Raw genomic sequence first — 16,537 nt, 5'->3', positions numbered from 1 at the left:
ATAGGTATAACTGGATTTTTTCCTTAAAACGATAAGAAGCATCAACCTAAAACCACCAGCAAGCATTATTTGTAATAGCGATAAGCTAGAAGCCTTCTAAATAAGATCGGGAGCGAAAGAAAACGCTCATTTTCACCAATATTATTCAATATTGAATTAGAAATTCTAGCAATAGCAATAAGAGAAGAAAAAGAAATTGAGGGGATGAGAATGGACAATGAGGTAATAAAACCATATCTTTTTGGAGATGATATGATGATATACTTAACAAATCCTAGTGATGCAACTAAAAAGCTAGTTGAAACAATTAACAATTTTAGCAAAGTAGCAGAATATAAAAACCCAGGTAAATCATCAGCATTTCTAGATATCACCAACAAAACCATTCAAGAAGAGATAGGAAGAGATATCCCATTTAAAATAACTACAGACAATGCAAAATATCTGAAAGTATACCTAAAAAGTAAAGTATATATAAACATAATTATCAAACACTTTTTATACAAATAAAGTCAGATATAAATTGGAGAAATATTAATTTTTCATGTGTAGGCAGAGACAATATGATAAAAATGACAATTCTACCTAATCTATTTATTCAATGCCATCTCAATTAAATTACCAAAAAAATTTATTGAGCTGGAAAAAATAATAATAAAATTAATGGATTAGCAGAACAGAGTAGACATACAATACATATTAGTAAATGATTATAGTGACCTTGTGCTTGACAAACATAAAGATTTAAGCTTTGGGGACAAAAATTCACTGTTTGTTAAATATTGTTGGGAAAAATTGGAAGTCTAGCAGAAAATATCTTACACCGTTTACCAAGATAAAGTCAAAATGGATACATGACCTAGATATAAAGGAAGATATGAAAGTAAATTAGAAAAACGTGGAACATGTTACCTATAAGATTTATAGATAGGAGAATAGATACGAATAAACAAGAGGTAGAGAGCATTGTGATATGTAAAATTGATCATTTTAATTACATTAAATTTTAAAATGGTGTATAAAGAAAACCAATGTAGCCAAGAATAGAAGTAAAACAGAATATTGGTGTGGATTTTTCTCAGATAAAGGTTTCATATCTCAAATATATAAATAACTTTGTCAAATTTTTAAGAATATGAGTCATCCCCCAATTGATAAATTGTATGAATAAGCAGTTTTTCAATGAAGAAATAATAGTTATCTATAGTCCTATGGAAAAATGCTCTAGATAATTATTGATTAGGGAAATGCAAATTAAAGCAACTTTGAGATATCATCTCACACCTATCAGATTGGCTAAAATGATAGAGGAGAAAAAAGACAAATGTTGGAGAAGATGTAGAAAAATTGGGACACTAATACATTGTTGGTGGAAATGTAATCTGATCCAACCATTTTGGAGAGAAATCTGGATTTATGCCCAGATTTCTATACCCTTTGAACCAGCAATAACACTATTAGGTCTGTTTCTCAAGGTGATCAGGGAAAAAGGAAAAGAACCTATATGTTATAAAATATATACAGCAGCCCTCTTTGTGGTGGCAAAGAACTGGGCATTATGGGGGTGCCCATCAATTGGGGAATGGTTCAACAAATTGTGGCATATGATTGTGATGGAACTGTGTAAGAAATGATGAGTAAGTTGAGTTTAGAAAAACATAGAATAACTTGCATGAAATAGTGAAGAATGAAATAGGCAGAAGCAAGAGAATGTTTGAATACTAACAGCAATATTGTTCAAAGAGTAACTGTGCATGACTAAGATACTGTGAGTATTGGAAATACTCGAATCAACTTCAAAGGACCTATGAAGATACTATCTACCTCCAAGGAAAGAACTGAATACTGTGGATAAGTTCACTTATGTTGGCAGTATACTTTCCAGGATATACACATAGATAATGAGGTTGATGCACACATTGCTAAAGCTAGTTGAGTGTTTGGGAGGCTCTGAAGGACATTATGGGAAAGAAGAGGTATTAGACTGCCCACCAAACTGAAGGTCTACAGAATCATTGTGCTGACCTCATTTTGGTATGCCTGTGAAACCTGAACAATATACCAGCTCCATGCCAGGAAACTGAATTGCATTCACTTGAATTGTATTAGGAAGATTCTGATGATCACCTGGCAAGATGAGATCCTGGACTCTACGGTTCTTCCTCAAACTGAACTGTCAAGCATTCAAACTCTATTGTAGAGAGTACAACTCTGATGGGCTGGCCATGTTGTTTGAATGCCAAACATTTGCCTAAAAGACTATTTTATGGAGAACTCACATAAGGCAAGCTCTCACTTGGAGGTCAGAAGAAGTGATACAAGGACACTCTCAAGGTCTCTCTGAAGAACTTTGGAATCAATTGTTAGACATGGGAGACACTGACAGAGGACTGCCCAACCACCCATCAAAAATGCCTGCATCAAGAAGGCTGTGTGCTCTATGAGCAAAGTGGAATTATGGTAGTTCAAAAAGAAACAGGAGATGCACAAATTTAGGGACATCTCCACTCCACATGTTCATAGGGACTAGTTGTGCCCTACCTGTGGTAGAGCCTTCTGAGCTCAAATTGGTATGATCAGCCAGTCAGACACACTGTACCTTGACCCTGACATAGTGATGTACTTTTTGTCCTCTTCAAGCACAAAGGACAACAACCAAAGCAAACCGTTAAAAAATACATATGGATTTCTGGAAGTAGAACTAAGATGGCAGAATAGAGGAAGCACTATAACTAAACTTTCCTAACATTACCTTCTAAACAACTTTAAAATGATGCTTCAAATAAAATTCTGGAGCAGCAGAGCCAATAAAAAGTTTGTGTGAGACACTTTTCCAGCCCAAGTCAACTTAAGAGATCTGAAGAAGAGATCTATGACACTAGTGGGAAGGCTGTCCTGAAACCCACATGGTAGCAACGCCAACTGTAAGGTTTGGAGGTGGCAAGGGAGCAGAGCAAAGATGGAAGCAGGAAAGCAGGGACTTACTTAAGTTCCACCCCAAATCCCTCCAAACACCTGTAAAAATGGCTCTGATCAAATTCTAGAGCTGCAGAACCCACAAAATAGCAGAGGGAAAGAGATCTCCAGCCCAGGAGAGCCTGGATGGTCACCAGGAAGGGTCTATCACATGGTGCTGAGAGCGGAGGGCAGCCCAGCATGGGCCACACAGGGACAGACCAGACCCAGAATCAGCCACCCGGAACAGGCCTGGGGGCCATGAAACAGTCAGCTGTGGCAGTTACCAGACTTCTCAACCCACAAATGCCAAAGAGCAGGTTAGGGGGAAACTGCTTGATCCAGTTCAGAGTGGTCCAGCTGTCAGCTCTGGGGGTGGAGGAGGTCATGCAGTGGTGGCAGTATCAGGAAGATCCTGAGGCTGCCTCCAGAGCAGCAGTGTCAGTGGCTTCCTGAGTCCCTGGCTCACAAGGTGGGAGGAATCTAGCAGCAGATCAGAGCGGGAATGCAAGGAGCCCTTTGTGGGCACAAAGGCAATTTCTCTTGCTGTGCCCTGCTTGGATCTGAGTTGTGGTCCTGGTTGGTGGTTCTTGGGGAAGGAGGAGCACTGCTGTGACAGAGCCTGGGGTGACAGTGGAATAGAAGTAGCTCTGAAAACAGCAGTGCTTGGACCCTAAAGCTTGGGACAAAGTGCTCTCTACTCTACAAGCAGTCATATCCTGACAAAAAGCTCAAGGGTCAAGTGGTTGGCTAGGAACATGAAAAGGCAGTGAAAACAAACTCAGACTCAAACTCAAACTCTAGATTCCTTTTTTGGTGACAAAGAGTATCTAAACACAAAGCCAGAAGTCAACAAAGTCAAAGAGCCTACATCAAAAGCCTCCAAGAAAGATATGAATTGGACTCAGCCATGGAAGAGCTCAAAAAGGATTTGGAAAAGCAAGTAATAGAGGTAGAGGAAAAATTGGGAAGAGAAATGAGAGTGATGGAAGAAAACCATGAAAAACAAGTCAACGGCTTGCTAAAGGAGACCCAAAAAATACTGAAGAAAATAACACCTTAAAGAATAGACTAACCTAAATGGCAAAAGAGCTCCAAAAAGCCAATGAGGGGAAGAATGCCTTGAAAGGCAGAATTACCCAAATGGAAAAGGAGGTCCAAAAGACCACTGAAGAAAAAAACACCCTAAAAATTAGATTGGAGCAAGTGGAAACTAGTGACTTTATAAGAAATCAAGATATCTGGAAGACAATGTGAAATATCTCATTGGAGAAACCAGTGACCCAGAGAATAGATCCAGGAGAGATAATTTTAAAATTATTGGACTACCTGAAAGCCATGATCACAAAAAGAACCTAGACATCATCTTTCAAAAAATTATCAAGGAGAACTGCCCTGATATTCTAGAACCAGAGGGTAAAATAGAAATTGAAAGAATCCACTGATTGCCTCTTGAAAAAGATCCCAAAAAGAAAACTCCCAGGAATATTGTCACCAAATTCCAGAGTTTCCAGGTCAAGGAGAAAATACTGCAAGTAGCCAGAAAGAAACAATTTGAATATTGTGGAAACGCAGTCAGGATAACCCAAGATCTAGCAGCTTCTACATTAAGGGATCAAAGAGCAACTTAATTGTTAAAGATGGGACAAGATCAGGCTATCCTGGCTTCTCAGGGATACCCCATAAACCTTGCAGGAAATGCTGAGATAATGTTTTGTGAAAGCATTGTGAACAGAGTTTTGTTTTTGTTTTTTTTCTAATTGGAAGCAGTTGTAGGGAAGCTTAACTTTTGATATCTAACTAGAGAGAGAGAGAAGCTGAACTTTAGCACACATAAGTATCTTCTCTCAGAAGATAAAGAAGCCCAGACTTCTTATATTGCATACAGAATATGGCTACATAATCAGAAATACAAAGTATGGGATCAAGAATTAATTACCTCAATTGCCCACTCTGCTATCACTTGGCACAGGACTGAGCACTGTCTGGCAATTCCATTGCCCAAACCCACTTCTGGGCCACAGCTCCAGGGTAGAGAGGAGAAGGAGCTCTGAGGAGCAATAGAGCTTATGGCTATAAGGGAACAAGGGCCCTTCCCAGGCAAAGACCAGAGCACAGATCAGGAGACCAGTGACCACACCTCTCCCCAGATCAAACCACCTTGGAAGCACTGAAAACTTCCACGCCCCCAGAACTAGCACTAAAAACATAGAAGTATGAAGCTTGGGACAGTTCCCCCCTACCTTGGAATAGAGTCCTAAAGAATGAGGGGATCAAAAAATAAATCATAGAAACAACAAATAATTTCATTAGAGATAATGACAACATACCAAAATTAATAAATTTTTGAATAAAACTGTTAAATGTTGATCATGAGCTTCATCTCTGGAGTGTCTCAAGCAAGTAACTTGTAAATTCAAAGGGATTTTCTTTGGCCTTCAAGATAAATAAATGAATGTAAAAGCATCTTAAGATGCTTACTGTGTACCAAATAATGTTCAAAGGGTTGAAGTAAAGATAGTCCTTGCTCTTTAGAAACTTATATTTTAATGGGAGAAGCAATATACATTGGAGTGTGGTGGGTTTTTTTTATCATTTTGGTCCAAAAAGCTAGAAGAATGGTGAGTAGTATGATAAATAAGTAGATTGATACACTCCACCCAGAAAAAAATTAGAATTGATTTTATAATAGTTAAGTTAGTTATTTGATATTTAAGTTAGTATTTGATCATAGTGAGTTCCAGAGCTGGAGGGAATCGGGTGAGAAAAGAGAAATGGGGTTGGCAAAGAAATTGTGAAAGAGGTGGTCAGAGACACAAAAAGTAAAGCCTGGCTTGAGGCTATTTTTGAAATGGTGTTCTGAGTAACCAATCAGGAGACTGAGACTCCATGGTGGGAATTTTTCCAGGATAGCCCAAGTTAGACTGTAACCACTGAGGTTAGTCATTCTGTCATCTCTTCCAGGTTTGATAATATAATGAAAACTTTTAAAAGAAACCACAGTAATTACTTGCCTTCTCAATGGGGGGAGGAAGGGAAAGAATTTGGAACTCAAGTTTAAAAAAAATATTAGAAGCTGTTTTTACATGTACTAAATAAAACAAATGAACAAAAAAAACCCATAGCCTCAAGGTTACAAAAAGGCCACACGAATGGTGTCCACATAGACAGAAATACTGTGGAAGAGCAGATTTAGGGAGAAAGATAATGAACTAGGTTTTGAACACATTGAGTTTGAGGAGCCAGTTGAATATCCAGACAGTTGTAGATGTGGGTCTGGAAGAAAGGTCAGAACTAGATATTTGTGTAGATATTATCTACACAGAGGTGATAGTTGGAGCAATAGCAGTGATTGCCCAAGAAGATCTTAGAAAGAGGAAAAGGAACGATTTAAGCACTTTGATGACATCCACTTTGAAGTCCAGGAAGAGTATGATGAGTCAAGAATGTAAAGGAAAAATTTAAGAATTTTAAGTTAACCAGGAGAACAGCCAAGATGGCAAAGCAAGAGAAAGCAGGGCAGCCCAGCTGCCCCTCACAACTATTCATCAAAGACCTAGAAACTGCTTCAGAGTCTTGATCAGGAAACCTAAGGAAAATCACAGTGAGTTGTTTTCCAATCTAAGTCAACATAGGGAGGTAGGTTTTCAGACACTGGGGTTGGGGTCTAGCCAGGAATATGGGTTAAGGAGTCTTCCAGGATGACAGTGGCTAAAGCAAAAAGTACTTTACTGGAACTTCAGCTAGAGGCAAGACCACAAGTAGTGTGGCCCAGACTCAACCAGGAGCTTGAAAAGGTCATATTAGGAAGGCAGCAGTCTTTTTTCCTGAATCAGACTGCTTTGTCACACTGAAAGCTTTCAGTTTCCTAGCTTGAGTAATCTTTGATATGCTTGAAGAACAACCAACCAATAAGCACTTATTAAGTGCGTACAATGTGCCAGGCACTGTGCTAAGCACCGGAGATACAAAAAGAGGCAAAAGATAGTCCCTGCCCTCAATGAACTTACTATCTAATGGAACAGACAACATGCAAACAAATATATACAAAGCAAGCTATATTCAGGGTCAATAAAAAAATTAAGAGAGGCAAGGACAAGAATTAAGAGAGGTTAGGAAAGACTACTTGTAAAAGATAGAATTTTAGTTGGGACTTAAAGGAAGTCAGATTCCATCTGGGTTGAAGAGGAAACAACATATACATCTGAAGAGCTTTAGAAGTCCTCTGAACTTCTAGAGAGGTGAGAAAACTGGGGGATGAGGTAGAAGAGGGACTTTTAGAAGGGTGTATAGATTGAGATTAGGAGGGTGAGATAAATAGATAAGATAATAATAGATAAGGGAAGGACTTTTAGAGAAGTGGGTAAAATAAAGAATAAGAGAGTAAGGGGAAGAAATAAGATAACAGAAATAGGGTGAAAAGAGAGGCTGAGAAGGAAAATAGTGAGTAAAAATAAGTAAGCATAGACCAATATCTTACAGTATTTACCAAGATAAAGTCAAAATGAATATATGACCTAGATATAAAGAGAGATTCTACAGGAAAATTAGAAGAACATGGAACATATTACTTATCAGACTTATGGATAGGCGAACAATATATGAATAAACAAGAGATAGCAAAGTTAGGTGTAAGATGGATAATTTCAGTTACATGAAATTAAAAAGGTTTTGTACAAATAAAACAAATGTAGCCAAGATGAGAAGTAAAACAGAAAATTGGTGGGGGTCAGAGGGGAGATTTTTATAGCCAGTTTATCAGATAAAGGTCTCATATCTAAAATATCTAAAGAACATTGTCAAATCTATATCAATGCAAGTCATTCCCCAATTGATAAATGGTCAAAGGATATAAACTGGCAGTTTTCTGATGAAGAAATCAAAACAATTTACAGCCATATAAAAATGCTCTAAATCATTATTGATTAGAGAAATATAAATTAAAAGAATCTTGAGATATTCATTTTATACCTAGCAGACTGGCTAAAATGATAGAAATGGGAAAGTGGCAAATGTTAGAGGGGATGTGGAAAAATTGGGACACTAATTTGTTGTTGGTGGACTTGTGAACTGATCCAATCATTTTGGAGAACATTCTGGAATTATACCCAAACTGCCTATACCCTTTAAGCTAGCACTACCACCACCAGGTTTATTTCCAAATATAATTAGGGGGGAAAGAAAAGAACCTATATGTTCTAAAATGTTTGCAGCAGCTCTCTTTGTGGTGGCAAAGAACTAGAAATTACATGGATGCCCATCAATTGGGGAATGGCTGAACAAGTTGTGGTATATGATTATGGTGGAATACTTAAGGGCTATAAATGATAAGCTCAATAATTTTAGCAAAACATGGAAGGACTTGCATGAAATAAAGAAGAACAAAATGAGCAGAACCAAGAGAACATTGCATACAGTCACAGCAATATTGTTTTAAGAACTATATGGGACTATAAAGGATATATCAAGAAAGATGCTATCTGCATCCAGAGAAAAAATTGATAAATAGATGTATGTATAGAATAATTTTACAAATATATACCTATTTGGGTCTAATGGTAGCCATCTCTAGGGTGGGGAGAGGGAAAAAAGAAATTTGCATGATAATTTATTGAATCTTTGAAAGGAATGGCAAGTTGTGCATGGTAGATTTGCAGTTTCACATGTGGTCATCTTTTTTATTGTACTATGTTATGGAAATGGTTGTTTTATTCCATAAATTAAAAATAATTTTTTAAATGAAGGAAGTCAGAGAAATAAGTGGGCAAAGATAAGGAGGAAGAACATTCCAGGCATCTAGGACAGCCAGAGCTTGCCTAGAGCCAAGTGTTAGAGCATCTTGGTTTGTGGAACAGCCAGGAGTTCAATGTCAGTATATTGAGAAGTATGTGATGGTGAGTAAGGTGTAAGAAAACCGTAAAGGTAGGAGGGAGCTAGGTTATGAAGAGATTTGAATGCCAAACAGAGAATTTTGCATTTAATTGAAGGTGATAAAGAACGGCTGCAATTATTGAGCAGGCTGGTTAGACCTGTGCCTTAGGAAAATCATTTTGATGGCTGACTGAAGGATGGATTGGAGAGAGGAGAGACTTGAGGTAAGCAGACTCAACAGCAGGCTACTGCAGTAATCCAGGCATAAAGCGAGGAGAACCTGCCTTAGAATGCTGACAATGTCAAAGGAGAAAAAGTAGCATATGCAACAGCTGGGATGGGGCAGGGCGGGGTAGTGAGAGATAGTAAGAAGTTGAGGATGACTCCCAGGTTTTGAGTTGGAAGGACTGCAAGGATGGTCTTTTTTTCCTTAATAGTATTTTATTTTTTTCCAGTTACATGTAAAGATAGTTTTCAACATTCATTTTTGTAAAACTTTGAGTTCTAAATTTTTCTCCCTCCTTCCCTTCCCTATACCTCCACCCCAATACAGCAAGCAACCTGCTTTGGGTTATACATGTACAACCATGTTAAACATATTTCTGCAGTAATCATGTCGTGAAAGAAGAGTCAGAACAAAAGCAGAAAACCACAAGAAAGAAAAAACAAAAAAAAGTGAAAATAGTATGCTTCAATCTGCATGCAGACTCCATAGTTCTTTCTCTGGATGTAGAGAGCATTTTTCATCATGAGTCTTTTGTAACTGTCTGGAATCATTGTATTGCTGGGGAGCGCTAAGGCTATCGTAGTTAATCATTACACAATGTTGTTGTTACTGTGCACAATGTTCTGCTCACTTTACTCAGCATCAGTTCACGTAAGGCTTTCCAGGTTTGAAAGGATGTTCCTGCCCATACCATCCCAACCATAGCTGAAGGAAAAATCTCTGTGTAGATTTCTTCTCTCCTTCATTCTCTCACTTTCTTGTTCTTTCTCTCTTCCCTAGCACTTTCAAGCTCTGTGGGCTTTCCTCCCTCCCCATTTTATAGAAAGAATAAAGTGAAACTCAGGAAGTTTTCAGTGATCCAAAAATCACAGTGAGGGAGCAGCAAAGCCAAGATCATTTGGAATTGAGTTCTCCTGATTCTCCATCCAGTATTATCTCCATACCATTCTGACAACTGTAAGTTTCATTTACCCCAGCTGGAGGAAAACAGTTTCTACATTTTATTTTTTTAAAAATTTTGTTTTTTTATTTTTAGTTTACAACATTGAGTTCCACAAGTTTTTGAGTTCCAAATTTTCTCTCCCTCCCTCTTCTCCCCCCACCTCCCAAGATGGCATGTAATCCAATGTAGGTTCTACATATGTCTTCAATTAAACTTATTTACATAATAGTCCAGTTGTAAAGAAGAATTATAACCAATGGAATGAATCATGAGAAAGGAGAAATGAAACAAAAAAGGAGGAAATAAAAGATAGCAGATGGTTTGCCTCAATTTGCATTCAGACTCCATAATTGTTTCTCTGTATGTGTATAGCTTTTCCCATCATGAGTCTTTTGGAACTGTCTTTACAGACACCGTGTGTCTGTAATCATGCATAACGATCTCCTGGTTCTGCTCCCTTCACTCAGCATCAGTTCATATAAGTCTTTCCAGGTTGTAATGAAGTCCGTCTGTTCCTTGTTTCTTATTGTACAATAGTATTCCATTACATTCATATACCACAATTTGTTTAGCCATTCTCCAATTGATGGGCATCCCCTTGATTTCCAGTTCTATGCCACCACAAAAAGAGCTGCTATAAATATTTTTGTACATATGGGTCCCTTTCCCACTTGTCTATATCTCTTTGGGATATAGCTCTAGAAGTGATATTGCTGTGTCAAAGGGTATGCACATTTTTATAGTCTTTTGGGCATAGTTCCTAATTGCTTTCCAGAATGGCTGGATAAGTTCACAACTCCACCAACAATGTAACAATGTTCCAGTTTTCCCACATCCTCTCTAGCATTTATCATTTCCCTGTTTTGTCATGTTAGCCAACGTAACAAGAGAGATGTGGTACCTAAGAGTTGTTTTGATTTGCATTTCTCTAATCAACAGTGATTATCTTTAATTTATTCCTCTGAAAACTGCCTGTTCATATCCTTTGACCATTTCTCAATTGGGGAATGACTTGTATTCCTATAAATTTGGTTCAGTTCCCTGTATATTTTAGAACTGAGGCCTTTATCAGAGACACTGGTTGTAAAGATTCTTTCCCAATTTTCTGCTTCCCTCCTAATTTTTGTTGCATTGGCTTTTTTTTGTACAAAAACTTTTCAATTTAGCATAATCAAAATTGTCCATTTTGCATTTTGTAAAGCTCTCTATCTCTTGTTTGGTCATGAATTCTTCCCTTCTCCATAGATCTGACAGGTAAACTATTCCTTGCTCTCCCAAATTGCTTATAGTATCAGCCTTCATTCCTAAATCATGAACCCATTTTGACTTTATTTTGGCATACAGTGTAAGATATTGGTCTATGCCCAGTTTCTGCCATGCCATTTTCCAATTTCCCCAGCAGTTTTTGTGAAATAGTGAATTGTTAACCCACAAGGTGGATTCTCTATATTTTATTTTTAAGAGCAATAGCTGTTCACTAGAGTTGAAGTAAATTAAATGTTAAGAGCTTATTTAAATTTCTCTGGACTAAATCATTCAAGTGCACTTGAACAAAAGAATGAATACATTGTTGGTAAATTTGTGAGAGGGGATTCCTTAAGAGTCCAGGGAAAATTGTCCCCATCTCAATGTTGACTAGACTAGAGAGGTCAGATAAAGTGAAAGCCAAACTGAAAGAAAAAGAAATGTATTGGCCCAACAAGAAAGACTGCTTCTGATAACGACTTTAGATTTCTAGCATGCAGATGTGGGTTAAATGTCAGGTTTAATGGTTTAAATTTTAGGCCTGCTTGGAGGAAATCCAACCAGCAGCATTCTGGTCTATTTAAATGGACCAAAGGGATGTAGTCTGTCTCAATAATGAAGTTAGTCTGGAAAGTCCCATGTTGTATGTATAACCTTTGGCTTGAAGGACCAATTGTATGGGGTGAGCAGAGTTAGTGAGATAAAAGAGAGGAATCTGGGTTCCTCTGGCTTCTAGCTTTGAGAGAGAAGATGTGAAGTGCTAACTTTTGTTCAGGTCACTGAAGGGAGAAAGAGACTCTGGGAAGAATGAAGGGAGCTGCCAGTCTCTCATGTTTGTTTTTCCCCAGCTTGCCACACTAGAGACTTTGGATAATTTCCATTTGGGCAAGATCTAAGACTCTCTCTTCATATCTGTCTCTCTCTTTCTCCGTCTCTCTCTCTCTCCGTGAGTTACTTTGCTTCTGATGAGAGAGTTACTTCAATCTATATTGTTTCATATAGTCTCATATGTATATTTTCTCTGATTTCTGTTTTGCTATTGACTTAAATAAATGTGTTTCTTTGCTATTTGCTATACGTGTTCATTGTGGTACTAGCATCCGGTGGGAAGAGTTAGCCTGTATTGCCTCTCTTAGGAAAGCAGAATGACAAGCTTCTGGTCCCAACCTCCTGCTTCTCCTCCTTGCAGGAATCAAAGTCTCCCTTAGAGAAAGTTAGGGGGAGTAGATGCTAGAGTGGTCTGTTCTTGCCTCACTGTGAGTGATGTCTAGAAAGACTATAACAGTAAGGCAATAATAACAACGTAGATGATAATTGTCAAAATGCCTACATAGTTCTTTTCTATAGGCATTCTGAGTAACCACATGTGTAGTTCTGACAAGGATATGACCCCTCCCATATTAATAAAACTCTCCTATATTTTAATATTCATATATTCTGTAATGATGTAATTGCATCTTTTGCTCCATAAAAATCCCTGTCTTACTTTGCTGGTTGTGGATTCCTCTAAGGATCCTAGCCCACTGGAGAGTATAATCCTCAATAAATGCCTTTGCTTGGGTTGGAGATGGTCTGAGTCTGTGAATTCTTTTGAAATGACCCTGCAACACATCATGAAACTGCAACAGAAATATTTGATCTACATGGACAAAACAAAAACAGCACACCTCAGCCCTCACTACATGTGATAGGTGAAATGTTTGCGGGATCCTGGGTATCTGAGGACTGCTATGTGCACCAGGACTTTGTGCAGTACAGGATAGAGGTAGTTGAGTCCAGTTTTTATTCAATCTGCTGCAGAAGAGGGTCTATTCACCTAGGTATAGTGTATTTAGTCTTCAGTAGAATGACAAGTAATTCAATCAAATAGAACAATCATATAAGAAGGTTGTTTTTCTTCCTTAATTTATGCAAAGACACCAACACACTCCCATATATGCAGATTCATACACATAAAAAAAATGTCATTTAAATGATCCAAAGCCACAGCTGACCCTAAGAATCCAGCACTGAGTATCAAAAGGGAATGGCACATGTTTTCTAAGTTTGATGTAACAATCTAACTCATGCCTTCCCAAATAACTAGGAGGCATATTTTTGGACTGAGAGACAGGAAGGCCTACTCTTACTACACTCTGTATGGTGTTCAGTAGAAGCCAGATAGATAGAGTCAATAAATAGAAACCAAACTTAAATAATATCAGATTTATTATTATTGACATTACACTTTAACACATAAAATAAACACAAGACAACAAAAGTTACTGCAAAGCAAGTGAAATTAAAATTATAACAAATGATTGACCTGGATTGAGAGCTGGAGTGGGCTTAGAAGTCATACAAGAGATTGGTGGAGCTGGAACTGGAGCCAGAGTTCATCAGCCTGTGAAACTGGGAGAAAGAGATGGAATGAACCTGAACTTGAAACACTTAATTCTTCTCCTAGGAGTGGAAGGAAGCTAATTCCAAAATTTCTAAACTGAAAATGATGGAAGTGCTTCCAGTTCTAAATCCATGATCCTATAATCTTATAAGCCATAAAATTTGAAATGATAACCAAAGAGAGAACTCCATTTAGACAAAAATCTTCACTGGTTTGTGCAATCCTACTGAAGTGGGTCTATTCTGAAGCTCAGGATCTTCTGAGGTTGTTATTGAGGTTCCTGGGAAGAGGCTCCAGTTCTCAGCATGTCAAGACTGACATTTGCTTCACTTTCTAAAATGAGAAAGAAATCAGTGGTGAGGTGCGGGCTATCAGTGAGCTAGAGGAGGCAGCTCCTTTGCCCTCCCCTTGAGTATCATTCTTTACTTCAAGTTCAAAATTGGATTTGAATCAATCACTCCAGTAATGGACAAATCTAGGGCTCAAGAAGACTTTCCTTGTTTTTGTGGAGGGAGAAATAGTCCTGAGAATCTCAGAATGGTATCATTCTAATGAGTCAGGTGAGGTGAGAATAGAAAGAAAGAAGGTGAGAATAAAAAGCAGGAGCTCTGTTTCATCAGCAAACTTACAGCTGTATTCCTTTACACCAGCCCTTTAGATGGATCTCCCCACATCACTATCCCCTCAAATTTTTAGACTACACTGATCGTTAAGTTACACCAAATCCAAAAATCAGACCTGAGAAGTATTGGGGGGGGGGGCGTGATAGGGTGGAAATATGTTGTCTTCTGCCTAGCATCAGCCTCAGCCATTGCATTATGATTTCAGGGGTGCCAAGATCTCCTCTATCTCACAAAGAATAGCTCCCAAATTGGCTTACATACTATTATCAATGCTTTCTTCAAATTTTTCAGACTTTGGATAAAATATGAATCCCCTGAGTAGCTTATCTATAAGTTATCCTTCAGTGTGAATTCATTTCTTAACAAATTCTTTCCTATAAATGTAGATTTTTTTTTTCTCACAAAGACTTTGAGGACACAAGTTTTGGTGCCTGAAGGGTTACTATTTACCGCCAAGAAAGAAAGTTTGCTAATAATATTTCACCATGTTGCCCAGCGCTATTGTTGGCTAGTCAACCCATTACTGATATCCAAGCATCTTTTCTTTTAATCCTCCATGAAAATCTGGTGTGTATACCATGTGCTATCAACAAGCAGTTTCCTCATTACTCTTGTCTAATGTAAAGATGAAAAGGAAAGCTATCCATGAAATTTCTTTGTATATTATTATCATTCCTGTGCCTGCAAGTACAGCACCACTTGGAAAAAGATAGCAGTGGGTATAGAGGGAAATACGGTTTAGTGAGAAGTGTGGAGTTTGGCTTCTCCTAACTCTGAGGTAGGAAATGGAGAAATTAAAGAAATCCAGACCACAAATCACTGAAAGAGAGAAAGATGGACTTTTAAAGTTCATTCCTCTTTTGACTGTACAGTGACTCTACTAATGATAAAAATAAAATAAATTCAATTAGTAAGTATTTTTAAGCACTTGCCCTATGCCAGGCATTGAGGTAGGCACTGGTGTTACAAATACAAATCATAAGGATATGAAATTAAAATTTTGGTCATCTGTAACTGTAGTTACTACATTACTGTAGTAATGGCCAAGGAAGGCTATTGTTTCTTTTTCCCAAGTCTGTGCAATGTAAGTCCAATTTTTAAGCCTTTCTCCATTTTCTTCCTTTTCCCTGTGCTTTCCCCGGCATACCTTACACCCCCGCAGAAGCCGAATGGTTAAAAACAGCTTCCGTTGGAGCCAGAGGCTGCTACAGCCACAGCCACAGCCACAGCCACAGCCACTGCCACGGCCACGGCCACAGCCACAGCCGAAGCCGAAGCAGGAGCTGCCGGTAGCAGAGCTGACCTACGGGAGGAAGCTGAACAAGGACTTGAGGCCAGTGGGTAATCTTTTTACCATAGAGGGGAAGCATGTATATGATTTTGCTTTACACCATCATGCTTCTCTGTGGCCTCTTGGTTACCCTTGTGAGACGGACTTATTGGTCCTGGAAGCTTTTGATCAATATGTCAAAATGGGGATGCTAGTTCATGGGTTGGTTACTGTGGAGCCTAAATATGTGCTTTGATTCTTCTGCCTCCTACTTTGAGAGTTTCTTATATCCAGTGGTTCCGAACCTTTCAGACACATATATGATCCTCTTTGAAATTATAAACTCTGCCCTCCTAATACACTGTCTCTCTCTCTATCTGTACGTCTAGCTCTCCCTCTCTCTCTGTCTCTTTCTCTGTGTTTGTGTGTCTCTCCCCTCCCCTTTCTGCTTTATCTAACTCTATATTTCTGTGTCACTATCTCTGTCTCCCTTCTAATAGTAGAGAAATGTAAAGAGAAGGAAGATTGTAATAGATATTTGAGAAATAAAGGACATTTGTAGACGTCAAAAAGAATCAAGACAAGTCCTAAAAACACTAAGAAAGAATTTCTGCCTTCAGTAGGGGATATCTAGACAAGAGGAAGAAAACAGAGAAGGGCCTAAACATCAGAATTAGATTGCAAGGACTTTGAAGTAAGAGTCTAAGCCAGGGATGGGGAATGTGCAGCCTTAAAGCCACATGTGCCCTTCCAGGTCCTTAAATGAGGCCTTTTCACCAAATCCAATTTGTTCTACTTTTGAACTAATCCAATTTGTTCTGTAAATTTTGGATTCCGTCAAAAAGCCACACTTAAGGACCTAGAAGGCCACATGGGGCCTTAAGCCCCCGTCTTTTCCATCCCTGGTTTAAGCTTTTGCTGGAGAAACTTTTCCAAAGTCTAATGTCAGAATTTAAAGGGGAGTTTCAATTCCAGTATTCATGAAAGGAAGGTAAGTGAGAGAGTTGGCAGATTCAGGAGA

The sequence above is a fragment of the Trichosurus vulpecula genome, chromosome 5, assembly GCF_011100635.1.
Source record: "Trichosurus vulpecula isolate mTriVul1 chromosome 5, mTriVul1.pri, whole genome shotgun sequence".
NCBI classification, from domain to species: domain Eukaryota; kingdom Metazoa; phylum Chordata; class Mammalia; order Diprotodontia; family Phalangeridae; genus Trichosurus; species Trichosurus vulpecula.
The sequence above is the reverse complement of the archived record's forward strand: the minus strand, read 5'-3'. Positions refer to the sequence as shown.